The sequence below is a fragment of the Panthera onca genome, chromosome A1 (assembly GCF_046562875.1).
Source record: "Panthera onca isolate mPanOnc1 chromosome A1, mPanOnc1 haplotype 2, whole genome shotgun sequence".
Lineage (NCBI taxonomy): Eukaryota > Metazoa > Chordata > Mammalia > Carnivora > Felidae > Panthera > Panthera onca.
In genome coordinates this window covers 13,960,496-13,972,994 of record NC_138339.1, presented here as the reverse complement: position 1 = coordinate 13,972,994, position 12,499 = coordinate 13,960,496, and positions in this window count along the sequence as shown.

Here is a 12,499-nt window from a genome sequence, read left to right as displayed (position 1 = left end):
AAAGAAAAAGAAAAAAAAAACCACCACCGCCAACAGCAACAAAAAAATACATTTAAAAAAAAAGGCATCTAAAAATGAATAAATAAATAAAGGTTGACCACGTTTCCAAAGTTTAACTTATATACAATCCTTTGTATATAAGGATTATATATACAATCCGTCTGCTCTAACACATAAAGTCCGGGAGGGCGGGGATTCTTTTCCATCTCGTTCGCGGTTGTAAGCTCAGTACCCAGAACAGGGTTTGGTACACGTTAGGGGCTCAAAAATACTAAGGGAAAAGTACTGCAGAGGGCTAGCGCAGCCGAGCCTGGTTTTCCAAATGACCACAAGGTGGCAGGCTCGTTCAAGAAAACAGTGTCACCTAGCTGGCTAACTTTTAGAGCAAAATCAATGCTAACACCAGAGAAGTGGTGACTTTTTGAAGAACTTTCTAATAAACTGGAAAACAAATTATAGTGCTGGGATGTGTATGTACTAACTTCTCTTGTGACAGACAAGACTCGATGCAACCATAAGAAGGGAAATAAAATGTAAAGATTGGTTAAGTACCCAAGAGTCTAAGACATGCTTCTGGTGGGGTGAAATTATTTCCCCTTCAAACAATAACACTTACTGCCTCTCCGCTATTTCTTGCCTTTGGCAAGTCTGAGTCACACAATGAAAGTAAAACACTAGAGGATCCCCAAGGTGAACCAGAAGACTCTTTGAGACCACCTAAGCTGTCTGAAATCTGAATTTTAGAACCTGAATATTTGTGCAAATAACATTAGATCGGCCCTTATGGAAAGAAATCTCTTGGTGTTACTCTTTGTGGTAATATCTTAACATGTTATTTTTCTTTCCCAACTACCCCCTGGAATGATATCATTCAAGTAAAATTTAATTCTTTTTCTGTTTATTTATTTATTTTTTTTTAGAAACAACATCTTTTTTTTTTTTTTTAATTTTTTTCAATGTTTATTTATTTTTGAGAGGTAGAGAGAGACAGAGCATGAGCAGGGGAGGAGCAGAGAGAGAGGGAGACACAGAACCCGAACCAGGCTCCAGGCTCCGAGATGTCACCACAGAGCCCGATGTAGGGCTCGAACTCACGAATGGTGAGATCATGACCTGAGCTGAAGTCGGACGCTTAACCAACTGAGCCACCCAGGTGCCCCCTTTCTCTGTTTAAAAAGTGGGATACGGGGTTCGATTCTGACATGTCTGCACAATTAAATCCTTGACATTGTGGGGGGTTTTCCGGTTTTGCTGATTTTGTTTTGTCTGTAGTAGATGGTATTATTCAAAATATTTGCTGGCCTCCCTGGTAAAGGATTGTATTTCCTCACCCACTGATATCAGACAAGCCACATGATTTGAGACACCCCTCCATGAAATACAGTAAAATCTCCCTGACTCATGAAGGCCAGGCGTAATCACGTTTCTTGCTTTGGCCCCTGAATTGAGGAGAGAAGTAACAAGCATTGCTTCTAACCGGAAGTTTTAAGAACCAGCTCACGGTTCACCATCTCACCTGCCCCTTCACCTGAGACCCCCCACTTTTCACCCAACTGTTGCTGCACCGTTTGGACCCCTGTTGTGCAGCCTCATCATGGACCTGCTGTGTGGGTGAGGAATAAATGTGTGTTGTCATAGGTCGTTGAGATCTGGGGGCTGTGTTTCCCTGCGGCACAACTTATGCAGCCTGAGTTGACTGACACGGTATCTTATATGGAGGTTGTAAGAATAAATGAACTAATACTTCTGTAATACTTAGTCCCATGGATGGCATATGTTAAGCAATGGAAAATATTAAGTTATTAATATAATTGATCTTCATTCATTCATTCATTTTACCTGCCAGGTTCACGATAAAACACATTCGGGCTTCATCTAATCTGCATTATAAGATGTTGGCATCATTGAGAAGTTTAAGATGATATTTAGAGTCCAGCAGAGAGGCTAAGATCTCTCCTACATGGAAAGCAATGGAACGTATGGATGATTAAGTGCCATGCATGGGATGGCATCCAAACTCAAGAATATTTATTGAACAATTAGTGTTAATTTCCCTGACACCCTGCTCTGTCTTTTAACCTCTATTACACCGCAGGTACACGTTTCCTCGACTGCTAAATACAACCAATGAAAGAAATTACTTAACCTAAACAATTCTAATTTTTGAGTTCCATTCCATTAAATAACTTTGGGCTCTCCACTTATGACAGTGAGCTCCTGGCGTCAAGGGAAGAAAAGTGCTGGGGTGCCTGGGTGGCTCAATCCGACTTCAACTTAGGTCACAATCTCACAAGTTCGTGAGTTTGAGCTCTCCACAGGGCTCTCGCTGCTGTCAGCGTAGAGCCCACTTCAGATCCTCTGTCCCTCTGTCTCCCCCTTCCCCACTTGCGCTCTCTCTCTCTTTCTCAAAAGTAAAACAAAAACAAAAACAAAACAAAAAAAATCATTAAAAAAAAAAAAGGAAACGGCACACTTCCCCACATGTCTTGGGTCAGAGGAACAAAGCAAAGCCTCTTTAGTGCCGAATTAAGGTTATTTTTATATCCCCTTTATATCCCCTGAAAGAATACATTCTCATATCCCAAACAATGCGAACTTCCGTTCATAATGGTGACAACTTAGCGGTCTTAATACAGTTTGGAATGGTTGCCAGGTAACAGCCAACTTCCTGAGTGATGTAGCTTCTGACCTGTAGTTCCTGCCGAGTCTCTCAACCCAGATCAAGCATCACAGACCCCACTTCATCAGACAATTCACAGCAAAACTTCTATTATTGGTCTCTTTAATTGAAAAGAAAATGGTTTAAAAAGTGTTTTTATTGTTTATTTGTTTTTGAGAGAGAGAGAGGGAGACACAGAATCCGAAGCAGGCTCCAGGCTCTGAGCTGTCAGCACAGAGCCCAGCGTGGGGCTCAAACTCATGAACCATGAGATCATGACCTGAGCCTACGTCAGACACTTAACCGACTGAGCACCCAGGTGCCCCAAAAACGAAAATGGTTTTAAACTGTAATTCTTTCATGGGAAGTTTAGAAGCCAGTTTTCCCTATAGAACCTTCAAAACTCCAACACTTGGAGGTGGGATCCACTCAAAACTGAGGACAGGGTGGGAGATTGGTTTAACATTCTTATGTAGATGAATGTACTCCCAGATTCCCTCCCAATCATGCAATAGAGGCAGCTACCTCTATGCTTCCTGGTCCCTCCTCCCCCTTAACTAGAAATGTGCCCTAAAGAAACTGATTTCAAGAGGTGCCAGTGTAGTTGCTACTGATAAGTCCAGAGAGAGGGTGAGGGGCAGGCCTGAAAATAGAGGAATTATTACTGAAAGCTGGCCTTCAATAGAGATGATAGATGGCCTTTGGATGGTAGATTACCCAGCCCCTTTCCAAGACCCTAATGACCAAAGGTCACAGCCAGGAAAATCCTGTCCCCCAAATAAGAGATTGGAAACTTCTATGGGGAGCAGTGTCCCTCATGAAAAGTCAGTGGGCCCCTGGCCAAACTTTTGGTTTGACACCTATTATAAAGCCCACTTTTCCACAGTTCTGTCCATATACACACAGCTTGCAAATCACTATTTGGTCTTAGTGATAACAGGATAACCTAGGATAATCAGGTATTTAAGAAAACTTGCAACATGATTTGGAGACTGGTAGGAAGGACTCCAGAGAACATAGAGATGATGGAGGAATAGATATGTGCGTGTGCTGCGTGTACACTCAGAGCTATCAGGGAAGAAAGCTGAGTCATGAAATAAGAACAGAAAGGTAGATATGAAACAAGCATCAGAAAGCAAGAGAGATTTCTTGGGAATTCAAAATACGATAACCAAGATATAATTTCAACAGGTTAAAATATAATGGGAAAAATTCTAGAAAGTAAAATAAAAATGTCAAGAAATAGAAAATAGGGAAGAAAAGGAAAGACAGAGGTTCAAAATAAGAAGTCCAACATTTCTGAAATTCCAGAAACAAATCAGAAAGGAAGAAATTATCAGTGACATTATACAACACTTTCCCCAGAACTGAGGATCACAAGCCTCCAAATTAAAAGGGTACACTGAATTCCTAGCAGAGTGAATGATAAGATCACAACAAACACACCATCTTGAAATACAGGAACCCCGGAGATAAAGAGAAGATGCTAGGACCTTCCAGAGGGGAAACCAACAAATGGAATCAGGAATCAGAATGAAAATCCTAGAAGTAAAAGGATAAAACTTTCAAAGTTCTAAAGGAAAATTAATGTCAATCTATGATTTCATACCCAGCCAATCTATCCACCAAAGTAAGGGTACAATAAAAGTTTTCACACTTTTTTTATGATGCAAATTTTTATTACTTTGTTTATTTTTAATAGATAATCTGTATAATATGATACATTTAAAATATATAAAAAATGGTACAGTGAGAAGTCATTCTGCTTCCAACCTGTACATTTCAGTGCTCTAGCCCCTGCAACCCCTAGAGGTAACCACTATTCTTCTCTGTGTGTGTTTTTTAAAGATTTTATTTTTAAGAAATCTCTACGCCCAACGTGGGACTCGAACCTACAACCCCCAGATCAAGAGTTGCATTGCATGCTATACCAACTGAGTCAGCCAGGGGTCCCCTTCTTCTGTGTGTTTTTTTTTTCTTTAATTTTATTTTTTAATTTGTATCCAAATTAGTTAGCATATAGTGCAACAATGATTTCAGGAGTAGAGTCCTTAATGCCCCCGACCCATTTAGCCCATCCCCCTTCCCACAACCCCTCCAGTAACCCTCTGTTTCTTCTCCATATTTAAGAGTCTCTTATGTTTTGTCCCCTTCCCTGTTTTCATATTATTTTTGCTTCCCTTCCCTTGTGTTCATCTGTTCTGTGTCTTAAAGTCCTCATATGAGTGAAGTCATATGATATTTGTCTTTGACTAATTTCACTTAGCATAATACCCTCCAGTTCCATCCACGTAGTTGCAAATGGCAAGATTTCATTCTTTTTGACTGCTGAGTAATACTCCATTTTGTGTGTGTGTGTGTGTGTGTGTGTGTGTGTGTGTGTGTATCACATCTTCTTTATCCATTCATCCATCGATGGACATTTGGGCTCTTTCCATACTTTGGCTGTTGTTGATAGTGCTGCTATAAACATGGGGGTGCATGTGTCCCTTTGAAACAGCACACCTGTATCCCTTGGATAAATACCTAGTAATGCAATTGCTGGGTCATAGGGTAGTTCTATTTTTAATTTTTTGAGGAACCTCCACACTGTTTTCCAGAGTGGCTGCACCAGCTAGGATTTCCACCAGCAATGCAAAAGAGATCCTCTTTCTCCACATCCTCACCAACATCTGTTGTTGCCTGAGTTGTTAACGTGAGCCATTCTGACAGGTGTAAGGTGGTATCTCATTGTGGCTTTGATTTGTATTTCCCTGATGATGAGTGATGTGGAGCATTTTTTCATGTGTTGGTTGGCCATCTGGATGTCTTCTTTGGAGAAGTGTCTATTCATGTCTTTTGCCCATTTCTTCACTGGATTATTTGTTTTTTGGGTGTTGAGTTTGATAAGTGCTTTATAGATTTTGGATACTAACCCTTTATCTGTTATGTCGTTTGCAAATATCTTCTCCCATTCTGTCGATTGCCTTTTAATTTTGCTGATTGTTTCCTTTGCTGTGCAGAAGGTTTTTATTTTGATGAGGTCCCAATAGTTCATTTTTGCTTTTGTTTCTCTTGCCTCTGGACACGTATTGAGTAAGAAGTTGCTGAGGCCAAGATCAAAGAGCTTTTTGCTTGCTTTCTCCTCGAGGATTTTGATGGCTTCCTGTCTTACATTTAGGTCTTTAATCCATTTTGAGTTTATTTTTGTGTATGGTGTAAGAAAGTGATGCAGGTTTATTCTTCTACATGTCGCTGTCCAGTTTTCCCAGCACCACTTGCTGAAGAGATTGTCTTTATTCCATTGGATATTCTTTCCTGCTTTGTCAAAGATTAGTTGGTCATACATTTGTGGGTCTATTTCTGGGTTATCTATTCTGTTCTATTGATCTGAGTGTCTGTTTCTGTGCCAAAAATTTTCAGACTTTTAAGGACCCCTTCAGAATGAGAGTTAAAACTCTCATTCTGGAGTGGGACATGGAATCCAAAAAGGAGGGTGTCTAACACAAGACAGTGTCAAAGGGAAGTCACAGAATAACAGCACTGCTGGATTCAGCTATCCACTGACCCAGATTAGAGCAAGTGAACAAAATCTTTGGGAGGAAAGTCTCCCAGCAAAACTCGAAATGGAAAGATTATAAGATACATTTGAGAATTTGGAAGACAATACTGACAGACACTTGGTTATGCTGTGAGAGCATTTAGAAATAAAACAAGTACAATTTCAGAGACAATAAAACAAATGAGAAAATGTGGCAACTTCAGGAAAAACAAGTTTGTAAAAAGAAATGAACTCATCTACTTAGTTGGCTCAGTGATAAACCATATTTAGATGGCCATACTAATGTAAACGATGGCCAACAACAAATTGTGACATATTAGGAAAACACAAAGATGAAGAGGGCGAGGGGAAGATAGGAGAAGAGCTATCAGAATGCCTTATTATATCCCAGAGCCGGAATTTACTAGATAATGTCTATAAGTGACAACTCAAGAACTGGAGAATGACCAATAAAATTTGGAGAAAATTTCCACAAGAACCAACTAAGAATTGAAAAGGAATGTCTGTAAACAAAATGAAAATAGGGGCGCCTGGGTGGCTCCGTCGGTTAAGTGTCCGACTTCAGCTCAGGTCATGATCTTAGGGTCGGTGAGTTCGAGCCCCGCGTCGGGCTCTGTGCTGACAGCTCAGAGCCTGGAGCCTGCTTCGGATTCTGTGTCTCCCTCTCTCTCTGACCCTCTCCGATTCATGCTGTGTCTCTCTCTGTCTCAAAAATAAATAAACATTAAAAAAAAAAAAGAAAATGAAAATAAAGATGGGAAGGAGTGAGTGGGAGAATGGTGTATTTCACGCTAAGTCTTTTTGTACTGATAACATTTTAAATTATGTGCATTTATTTTTTTTAATTAAAAAAAAGAAAGACTGATACAACACAGGTTCATCTTCAAGGAATTACCAATCCAGAGGCGGCAATAAGACCCAAGCATATAAAAATAAAACAATAATAATGAGCATTTCAATAATAAAGTCAATGATAGACGATACCCTCAACAAGGCAATTGTCTAATTGCCAAAACACGATTTCTGGAGTCAGAGACAGGAATACTCACTGAAGCCTTGATATCGGAAGGGCAGACATTGTAGAAAGGTGAGGTCCGTCCTAGTTTTCTTGGAAAAGTAGAATTGTCTACTTGAACATGGAGAGGGCAGTCCAAGGACTCGTGAGAGGTAAAAAGTATGTGTGCTCATAGAGAATAGTGAACACTCTGTTGAGACCAAAGCCTGAGTGCATATACCCAGTTCGGGTCCCCTAGGAGCCATCCACCCATGAGACCAGGAAAGGCCAATGGAGACCAGGCTCTGGAGGGTATAGGAAAGCTGGCTAAAATATTTGGACTTTCTCTAAAGACACTGGTCCCCCATGGGATACCATCCACTCTGAAGGAGCACAAAATGAGAGGCGACAGAACACATGAAGTCTTCTCTTTGGTCAGTATTAACTATGCAAGTTGACACTGATGTTCTCACTCAGCCCGGATGTGTGTCAGATGGCCCGTGGGCGTGTCAGTTTATCCCAAAGTGATGCGGGTGACAGAGGGGGGGTTCCTCCCCATTGCTTCGCTGCCTGTTTGTTGTGTTTTGCAGCACAGATGGCTCATGTTTTTGAACTTAATTAACCCTCAATAAAAGGACAAGCAGCTTAACAAGATTCCTGGAAAGAAACGGCATGTTGAACACCGTATTGATAAAGCAACACACACAAGCAGCCGACCCTGACAGCAGACACACCCACCCTTGAGCACACAGTAAAAGCAACAATAATCCAATCGCCTGTGACAATAAGCTGGACAAAAAGTTTTAAACGATCCGGGTCACACAGGGTTATGACCCTAGGAACACTTTGTTCGTGCTCTTACCCTGAGGGAATAATTTAAGGTTATTAACTTATTAATAACCTCCCTACTTAGTCCATCCCTATTTTTAAGGTGCTTTCCCACTAATTAGATGTTTAAAGCATAAACATATGGACAATAATTAACACTTCCAAGGTGCTCAAAATGCTCCTGGTGTTGTTCTAAGAAATTGACACATATTCCCTCACTTCATGCTCATCAAAAATTGGTACGACTACTAGACCCATTTCACAGATGGGGAGATTGAGGCCCAGAGAAGATATATAACTTTCTCACAATTAATTGCTAAAGCTGGCTTCCAACCCAGGGAGTCTAGCTCCAAACCCCATATTAGCTGCTACTAGAGTCTAATTAGTGTAATTGCTCTAAAACACCTTCACATGATTCATATTTTCTTTTGAGATGTCAAACCATTCAGTTCTGTAGGTTTTCCATGCTTTTGCTCCCGAACTAATTTATTTTCTGTTTACTAGTTGAGAAATAGACGCCTCCAATTCTAGACACAACCCATAAATTGACAAGTAAAATGCAGTGATTAGAATACACAAAATGCCTGGGATCCATGACCTAAGAGGGGTAGTAAAACATTGACAGTTAGGAAATTACATTAAATGTAGGAATAATGGCTGGCTAGCACCATATAGGAAATGTGTCAAGTATATTCTTAGAATATTGGAGGCTATATGAGTTTTCTGTGGCTACCTTAACAGATGACCACAAGTTTGGTGCTTAAAACAACAAATATTTATTCTTCCCCAGTTCTAGACGCCAGAGGGTTTTTTTTGTTTTGTTTTGTTTTGTTTTGTTTTTAAAAATTTTTTTTAATGTTTATTTTATTTTTGAGACAGAGAGAGACAGAGCATGAGTGGGGGCGGGTCAGAGAGAGAGGGAGACACAGAATCTGAAACAAGCTCCAGGCTCTGAGCTGTCAGCACAGAGCCCGACGCAGGGCTCGAACCCACGAACCGTGAGATCATGACCTGAGCCCAAGTAGGAAGCTCAACCGACTGAGCCACCCAGGTGCCACGACGCCAGAGGTTCAAAACCAAGGCATCATTGTGGCCACAGTCTCTGGAGGCTCTGAGGGAGAATTCATTCATCGCCTCTTCCAGTTTGGGGCAGCTGTCACTTCTTTTTGGCATCTCTCCTGTTTGTGTCTCTTATAAGGACACTTGTCATTGGATTTAGAACCCATTGGATTGGGGCGCCTGGGTGGCTCAGTCGGTTGGGCGTCCGACTTCGGCTCAGGTCATGATCTCACAGTCCGTGGGTTCGAGCCCCGCGTCGGGCTCTGTGCTGACAGCTCAGAGCCTGGAGCCTGCTTCGGATTCTGTGTCTCCCTCTCTCTCTGCCCCTCCCCTGCTCATGATCTGTCTCTCTCTGTCTCAAAAGTAAATAGAAACAATAAAAAAAAATTTTTTTTTAAATGAACCCATTGGATTAATTCAAGATGAGCTCCCCATCTCAAAAATCCTTACCTTAATGTATATACAGCGTCCCCTTTTCCAAATAAGGTAACATTCACGTGTTCCAGGGGTTAGAATGTGAACAAACCTTTTTCAAGAACCGTCATATGGCTCACCACAGAGATACCACCCAAAACCAACAAACTAAGTTAAATAGTCAAAAGATATAACTAATTCAAAGGTTGGGAAGACAAGACAAGGCCAACTGAAAGACACACAGCAAATAAAAATATGAACAAGAACGTGTGGGGTCTAGACTCTCAAAATGCACAAAATAGGAGAACACAAATCGTGGAAACATGCAATGTCCATTTTGTATAGGATATTGTAGCCCCTTTGCAATAATACCTGCGAGAAAGGAACCGAATATGAAAAAAAAAATCAAACAATTAAATATTTGTAAAATAAATCCTGGAAAGAAGGGATAAAAAGTTGGAACGTGGACAGGACAAAGCCTAGAAGATAAAATCATCTGGCCCAGCAGCCAAAGGCTCTCAACAGAGTCTCTGGTGTTGGCTTTCCTTTGGCTCACAGGGTTCTAGCAAAGTTAAGGGTGTATCTCAGGGGGTTGGGATTATCACTGGTGTGAGATCATGTGTCTGGAGACCCCAGCCCAGTCCCCCCACCGATCCACGTTCAAGGCTACAGTGTTGGGCTGTGTGGAGCATACAGGGCAGTGTCGGCCTCTCCAAAGACAATTGGAGCAAATCTCTGCTTGTCTTTTGCCTCCTTCAGGTGACTTACTGACTTTGTAATAGGGAAGCAATCCACCTACATGATTTTCGGCCTCTTCTGCCTCTGAACTGCTGAGTCGAAAGTTCCGTGAACTCCCTTCTCGCGAGTGAGCGTTGGAAGGCAGTGTCCCGGGATGTTTTGGAATCCTTCCTCCGAGGGCCTGAACGTGAGCACATTCCCATCTGTCTGGAAGGATTCACGCTGGTTCTGCACCAGGCAATGCGTTTAGGTCCTGTGGTCCCCAAGACTCTCTGAGGTCTGACATTCCCCCGTGCCCTCCACAGCAAGCAGAGGCCAGCAGGCAGCGAGTTCTGTGAGCCTCGAGGGCAGACTGTCCCTCGGAGTTAGTCTCTCCTCACTGCGACAATGGGTCCAGCGTCCCAATTTCAAAGAAATGTCAGTGTCATGCCAACGGTGGCAACTTTCAGGGGCGAAGTATGCACGTCATCCTCAACTTACGTCTCGTCTTTTGTATTAAATTATTTTTTCTTTTATGAACTGATGGAGACGGTCGTTAATTTTTAATGAATTTATTGTTGACGCCATTATCTGGAAGCTTCTTTTGTAATCAGCAGTCTCTTTTCAGCCTCCGTTTCACTCTGTGGCTTGTTTGTAAGATCTAAAGGTCTGGGAATCTCTGCAATAGCTTTACCATCGCTTTGGAGAAGCCTTGAGAACTCTCCAAATCTGTGTCTCGTACACAACAATCCTTACTGGAATCACCTGACTTTGCCACCCTGCAGTCTTCCTGGAAGCTACAAAGCAAGGAAGTGAAGCCAGGGCCTTCATCCCTAGCCCACGTGTGTACCGGGATGACAAACGATGTACAGGGCAGTTGGACAGATAAAGTCACAGGCAGGACATCTTTAGGCAGAGCGGTAAGAAAGTGGCCTTTACCTGGGGACCTGCTCTTTCCTCTCCCCTCCCCACTCCCCACGTGTCAGACTCTTGCTGAGTGAATTCATATTCTTATCCTGCTTTAAAAATTGTTTAGTCATGGGGCACCCGGTGGCTAAGTCGGTTGGGCCTCCGACTTTGCTCAGGTCACGATCTCACGGTTCGTAAGTTCAAGCCCCGCATCAGGCAGTCTGCTGTCAGCACAGAGCCCACTTTGGATCCTCTGTCCCCCTCTCTCTCTGTCCCTTCCCCACTCATGCTCTCTCTCTCTCTCTCTCTCTCTCTCTCTCAAAATAAATAAACGTTAACAAATAAATAAAAATAACACCTTTCACGAGAATCTCAGTTTTAAAGCTTCACTATAGTTGCATTTTCAGCATTTTAGTTTTCTAGACGTATATCATGCTACCAACCACAGTTCAAAATCCCTGCTGTGTGGTAATTTCCTTCTGTGCCTATTTTATTACATCTTTCTTCTCTCTTCTCCCTTCCTTCCTGAAACGACAAAGAGGGAATGTGTAGAAAATGTCATGTGAACAATCTGAAGATTATGCATATACACAATTTGGTCATGTATTGCAGCGAGCTTTAGTTGGAGAAAAGAAACAAAAAAACAAACAAAACAAAACAAAATATGGACCCACTTGAGAGAACAATGAATTTGTTAAAATACATTCCTGGATTTCTGGGAAGTGATCAAACAGGAGAACCTTGTATGACATGGAAAATCCACTAGGGGGCACTGCAGTCAAAGCACACCGGGAATGACCGCAAACCTTCAATCCACTTGGGGTAAACTCAGGTCCTTTCATTAATATTGCCCAAAGTGAATTGTTTTCACAAGATGAGAGGCCACTCTTTTTACTTTTGCTCGAAGGAAGAAAAAAAATCATTTTCTGGCAGCAGAAGTCAAAAGTAGCTGACTGGGCGTCCAGAATTGGCCCTATACTGAGGTCAACATACACGTGTTCAGGAAACCTGAACCCGCATGAGAACGTGAACCAAGAAGGTCAGGCCAGAGATAACATTCGGGTCCAGGAGATGGCCTGCTGGCTCGTTCTGCTTGCTAAAATGTCCTCTGCCCTCCCCCCCTACTCTCCCTTCACCCTACCCCTGCTGATTGTCATAGGCAAGAACATTTAGGTGTCTCAGAAGCTTTAAAATAAGATTCAGGAGGGGAAGGCATTTAATTTCATGATACATCTGATGTCACCAGCTGACTCCAGCTGAGCGAGGGATCTCCAGAGGGTAGTGGTCGCTGTGCCAGGAAGGTCAAAAGGGGGCCTTCTTTGTGGCTGTATCACATGGACAGAAAGAAGCATGGAGTAGAGGATAAGAAGCCAGCAAT